Source organism: Rhyacophila brunnea, unplaced genomic scaffold (genome assembly GCF_057557595.1).
Source record: "Rhyacophila brunnea isolate RB1 unplaced genomic scaffold, BYU_Rbru_1.0 scaffold_4, whole genome shotgun sequence".
NCBI classification, from domain to species: domain Eukaryota; kingdom Metazoa; phylum Arthropoda; class Insecta; order Trichoptera; family Rhyacophilidae; genus Rhyacophila; species Rhyacophila brunnea.
Window position 1 is genome coordinate 17,670,907 of NW_028233068.1, and position 6,252 is coordinate 17,677,158.

General features: G+C 31.8%; 1 long non-coding RNA gene across 1 annotated transcript; it reads left to right on the forward strand.

The window, feature by feature from the left end:
• Positions 1 to 1,953: 1,953 nt before the first annotated feature.
• On the forward strand, positions 1,954 to 6,007 carry LOC147067026 (uncharacterized). Its single transcript, XR_015071518.1, has 3 exons — positions 1,954 to 2,027; positions 4,397 to 4,532; positions 4,978 to 6,007. It is a non-coding gene; the product is annotated as an uncharacterized LOC147067026 (long non-coding RNA).
• The last annotated feature ends 245 nt before the right edge of the window (positions 6,008 to 6,252 follow it).

The following is a 6,252-nucleotide window of genomic DNA, read 5'->3' on the forward strand; positions in this document are numbered from 1 at the left end:
ACATTCTTAAATCTTGTGAATTATTCATCCAATAAAAAAAGAAGTTTATTGTATATGAATATGTTTATACTACAACCATCATATCTTGGCTACGATTTTATAACGCTGTATGCAGCATTACAGACTATAGCAGGGGTCGGGGGTGTAGATTTATACAGTTAACCGTTATTCTTCGTAGCCAAGATATAATTGTAAGGCCATACTTCCATTAGAATTAGAGGTACCTACTGGTACAGTTATTCTTCCTGCTTATATTTTTATGGTGAATATTTGCCCTACACCTGTTATGCAACGCTTTTTCTTATCTTGGCAAATTCAAAAATTGAAATTAACAAATATGGGTGTGTGGTATTATTATACCTCTCTAATGCGCGTGTTCTTGAACGTCTCCAAAAAATTACAGAATAGTACATTTCTATGACAGGAACGAATTATCAGCAAAAATTAAATAAAAAGGTAGCAAACACCAATCAATTATAAGTTTACCAACACCCTTATCTATTACAGATTTTTGCGCTTACTTAACTTAAAATTTATTACATACCCACTATCTACAGGGATGCTCACATGATTTTCTTCAAGCACTACACGAGGCAGCATTTTTAGAGGGAATCAGTTACGGCATACCAGAGAAATACAACTGTATGATTGTAAAATATTAATTGTATAGAATTAACAGTCTGATAGAAGTGTTTGGTTTGAGACTTTGATCATGAAATAATATAACAAATAAAAATTAAGTTATTAGTAAATAAAAAATAATAAATTATTCAACGCAATACTTAATGTGACTTAGTAAAGTATTGCTGAAAATGAAATACAATTCAACTTAAGACTCATTAGTCTGACTGTTCAAGTGTGAACTTTTCTTTTTCGATTACCCATCACTTACTTCCCTCCAACAAGCACTCTTCACCATTGGCAAAGTTAAAGTTGTCGTAATATATTATGCGCCTACCCATTGCCGACTCAAGAGAAAGCCGAAACATTCACGACTGGTCCTACCTTTTCAGTCCCTCCCGTTGTCTATAGATGACATTATTCTATAGAGTGCTCATACTGACGCGTCTGTCGTGTTCATTTGTCAGAGTATTCTTAGTTTCAGATTTCTTTCAGATTATTTTAACGTATCTTGGAGACCTTGGAGTTCATCTGATTTAGTGGTTATTACAAATCGATATTTCCAGCTGTCTTGACACATGGAATGGTTTGATTTGGATAGATGAGTTACATGATAAATAATACACTAGCATTAACACACCTACAAAATGTAATGCATAGATTTGCTGAGTAGATAATTACTTTTTAATTATCACATTTAAAATGCATGCTAATTACATTGATCGGCTGCCTGATCATTACGCGCCAGATGCGTCTTCAACGTCGAAGAACTTAATGCTACATATTTTTTGGAAATCGATATTACCACCGGTTTTTGTGAAGGGCTAGTCTGAATCTAACGGCTGATGAATAACAGGAATGTATATTTATAAATAACACTGATAGTTAATATATTTGCTTTGAGGATTTTTTAATTCAATTTGAAACGAGAAAAGGCGAATCAATATGTCAAGCAATCTGAGATCTGATTTTGACAGCTGAACAGTGGACCACTCCTTGCTTGTGCAAAAAGATATGCTCAAGCTTTATTAATCTAAAGATGGCGCTGGCCTACCTAGGAAGGAAAATATTAATTTATTGAAATTATGAACAGGTACTAAGGTAATAGACAAAAATACCATAATAGTAAACTGTTATACACAATAGTTAAAGAAATATAAAATAAATTCATTCTATTTTCTTTAATAATTCGTCGAACCAAAGTCAATAAAAATCCAGATTCAGGTTTATAAGTGTTATCCACCGAATACCTGTTTGCAGGTAAGGATATAATTTATTCAATTTATTGTAAACTAACCAACAGGTCAAACCAAAACATTCAGTATAGCTCCAGAGCCCATCAAGTTAGGTTGTGTAAATTTTCAATACGGCTGCACCAACAACAAGCGAAGGATTTTTTTTACAATGTAAGTGAAATGATTTGTTATTGATTTTAAACATATAATAATTTAGTTGTTTTGTATTCAAATACCTATGAATCAAATGATAGTAAAATGGGTCCATCTTATCTTATCCATGGTTGCTGAAATGGACTTGATTTTTACTACATTTGAATTATTTCAATTAAGGTTTTATTGATGTTGAAAATGATAATGCATGACGATTTCTAAGCGGTGAAAACCATTTAAAATTTTTTTAATACAGTAGAATCTAATCAGGATTTCAGTGATTATAAAAAAAATATAATGATTTAAAGTAAAATTACGAAGAAAAAAAAAAGATTTTTGTATTAGGATTATCAGTCCAGATAATCGAGGTTCTACTGTACATTGTAATAATAATTCAATGGCAATTGAAGGGTACACGTCAGGCTCATCGCATTTTTTTCATTTTTGAGATTTAAATGCCAATTTGTTCAACAGAGGAAGTGCTCAAGATTGGTATCATTAAAACTACCAAAATCGGTTTCATTGTTTCATAAATTAAGGGAGACGAAAGTGTAGTCATGGCAAAAATCAGCTCATTCTGTATGAAAACTGCACAAAAAAAGGATATGTTTTTATTGCTTTTTATCACTTTTATTATAATTCAAAATAAATGAGAAATCAATATATAAATTCTTTTACTTAATATTAAACCCATTTTCCTAACAATAACGATTTCATTCTTCTTTTTACTCTCCTGCACAATTCACACCGTGAGTGTAAAACCAAGGCATCTGCAAGTCTTTGTTTTGTTAGGAGAAATAAAGTTTCTAAAAAAAAACCATAATATTTGGTTTATATCTACATTATATTGCATGTTCTTTCAGTTACTTCACTTTTACATTATCAAGTTCACGACTTTTGTAGTTGTTATGCATTTAATCCCGAAATTGAAAAATTTGCAGTTGCCTTGGTTTTACACTCACGGTGCGAATTATCATTTTGTCAATGAGCCTGTTTTTGCCATGTACCCTTCAATTGAGATTCAATTTTATTATTATATGTAACATACGATACCGGACACCTATAAAAACTCAGTTCTTTGAATTTTATTCAAGGAACTATGATATGTATCACAGTATATTGTATTATTTTCAACTAGTCAGTCAAAAAAAACAATTCAATAAGGTCAAGATCAGACCATTGTTTTTATAGCAGATCAGTTTTTGCATGAATTATAAAAATAATGTCACAATATTATGTTGACTCAGATTGAAGAAATAAAAACCAATTGTATTCACTAAACGTTTTCTAAAAAAAATATAAAACTTTAGATCTAAAGTTTCAGTAGGCAATTTGAATTTCACTACCAAAGTGGCCGGGTTGGTAGAGGAGCTGTCTATGTAAATTGCGCTTGCAGATTCATTACTGCAATTAGGCAAAAAAATGGATGTTGTTTTTTTGATTCAGTGCAATGACACAATGCGTCAGATCACAGTTGCCAACATTATCTTAAATTAAATTAAAGTCTTCTAATATCCCCTATTTCCATATTATGCTCCGATTAACAGCAAAATGGTAATTTGCTTTCAATTTCATTTCTATTGTGGATGGTCCAATCTTGATATTTTCATTGTGGTAGATCAGTGTTTCCTAAATTGTACACGTACATTGGCAGTAAGGGAAAAAATTGAAGGTGGAATTCTTTCATTAAAAATATTTGACTTGTCAGTGATTTGTGTAGTGTTGCCAACCATACTATAATTTTAGTCTGCATATTCCGGATTCCAAAAGGAAAATTTGCAATAATTAGCTGCTGAGAACATAAAAATAGAACTTGTAATTTGTCATTAAAATACCATTAAGCCGGTAAAATCGGTTTCTAAAGGGGTACGGGCATGTTGTATGAATACAACCAGATTAATGAGTTTCTTGTTGAAGTTATTGATTGTAAATCCATTATTGGAAGTGAATAGCAATGAGCAGATAATTGACAATTTAATAACTTTACCAAGCCAGCTAGCTAGGTATATTATCCCATTCTTGTCTGACAGCCAAAGGGATAATCTATAACTAATAATTTATTAACATACAGAATTCAATTCATCATAAAATGTCAATTTTATTTATTATTTCATACCAGTGATTTTATATATAGAAAAAAACAGGTAGGTACCTAGGTTTAGAATTTTAAACTTAACACATTAAAAACTGCATTTTTTTAACGTGGGGATAGTGTAGCCTATATAAAACCAAAAAAAGGATTGTATAAAAATTTACACTACTTTCATTCTTATCACAAAACATACTAAACTTAATTACCCCTCCCTATGTAAGGTTATTTTGCAATTAAGATCATGGCTTCATGAATTATTTACAGATGTTAATTTTATTATTTTTTTTGTTTTCAGCTCAACATGAAGTTGCTAGGTTTTTACATGGCTGTAGTGCTAATATGCACACTTGTTTTTTTGGATGAGGGTTCTGCAAATACAGTTCACAAAAAAAGATCTAATGAAGAGGCTACTAAAATAGTGCACCCACAACGTAAGTCAAAACTCTACAATGGTATTCAGTACCCAAGAGCTACTCTATATTTCATAGATACATGATTGTTTTTCATGTGTATTCATTCTTTGGTTAATCGTTTAATGTGAAAACAATTGGCCCAGAAGTTGTTCCCTTACCTCTGCTTCAAACTGAAACCATGTTAGGTGTGGTGGCAGATCTTATGTTCTTGGGTTTTCCTTTTTCTAGGGAGGTGTCTTTCTCATATGTAATTTGGCTAAATATGGTATTGGTTTGAATTGAGGTAATTTCACTTTTTGCTGAAGACTTTTGGAAAAACCTTCTTCCAAATATTGCATAAGGCCTAGAGGATTGTGTGAGGCTTTTAACGTATTGTCATCAAATCAAAAGGGTTTTTCTATAAATTATATAGTAAGTACATGAAAATAAGTACCTAACAAGATACCTGTCAATTTCATTTCAGCAAATCGATGCAAACACAGGTTTCGCACTGAAGACGATAGCGGTAAACATTTATTTTCTCATCTAGACAAGGAATGCAGGGGAACATTCGATACAGGCAGAGGAAAATTGCCAATACCTAAGATTGCTCCAGATACATCAAAAATAAAACCCGGACTTAAAGCGTTGAAACCTGTAAAGTCTCATAGGCATTAAAGAGCCGTTATACTTGACAATGAATATTAATTTTATACATAAAAATAGTTACTGATAAGTTACTGTTCTGCCTTTGCAGAACAAACATGACGATAAATGTATATGTTTACCTGGCAGCAGTATTTCCTCTAAGCTGTGTGCGCCCAAAAACTTTTAAGGGAGCTTAGATAGTTCCATCGGGTTAAAAATCTAAATAAAATTTTAAAATTCAAAAATAGATTTGGTACTTTTTTCTTCAGTATAAAGCTCTATCGGTAATAGCGCCTGTATGTTTAAATTGATTTACTGGCAGCAATAGTGTATATTTTAAACTATCGTGACAATAACTGTTTACACGTAAAAGTCCTGACTGTCTCTCCAATCTTATTCTTCAAGCGTGAGCAAGACGCGATGTTGTCATTTCATAGTATTATTTGACAGGTAGTGAAAATAGATTAACCTAAAAATTTGTTGGTAGTTTGTTTTTTTGCCGGCAGGTCGCCACTGTCATTTTACTACGCAAGCGCAGATCGAAAATTCTCGACTGTCGAATGAAAAATCAGAAGCTTCCGAACTTTCTTGTGTGCAATCTTGCAACTGTAGGATAATACATGTTTACACGTACATTTTCTTGTTATGGCCGCAATAATACGTACTATCAGCAATAAATCCATCCACGCTTTTCATGTGTCTATGTAAATCGCGCAATATTTTCTTACACACACTTACAACATAAAATTAGAGGGGATATTGCCAGAGTATACTTTTATGATTTGCTTTAATGTTTTATAAATAACTATGTATTGATATTGCTGGAAATCAGCACAAATATATTATTATTATAGATATGTTATATAACCTACATATATTGTTTTAATTCAATAAAAAAAATATATCAAAAACAATTCTTTTCTTTATTGTTAGTCTCCGATGCTCCTAAACGATCTGTAATTAGAACAGTTTTATGAAATAAGTATTGCTTGTATAATACATTATCCAACATGCACCCACTTTATGTTGTACAAAAGCCAATATCAGCCGGTGAAGTCTATCCAAGTGATACCATGGCATCATACACGCAAACATCCTGCAATTGGCAAAT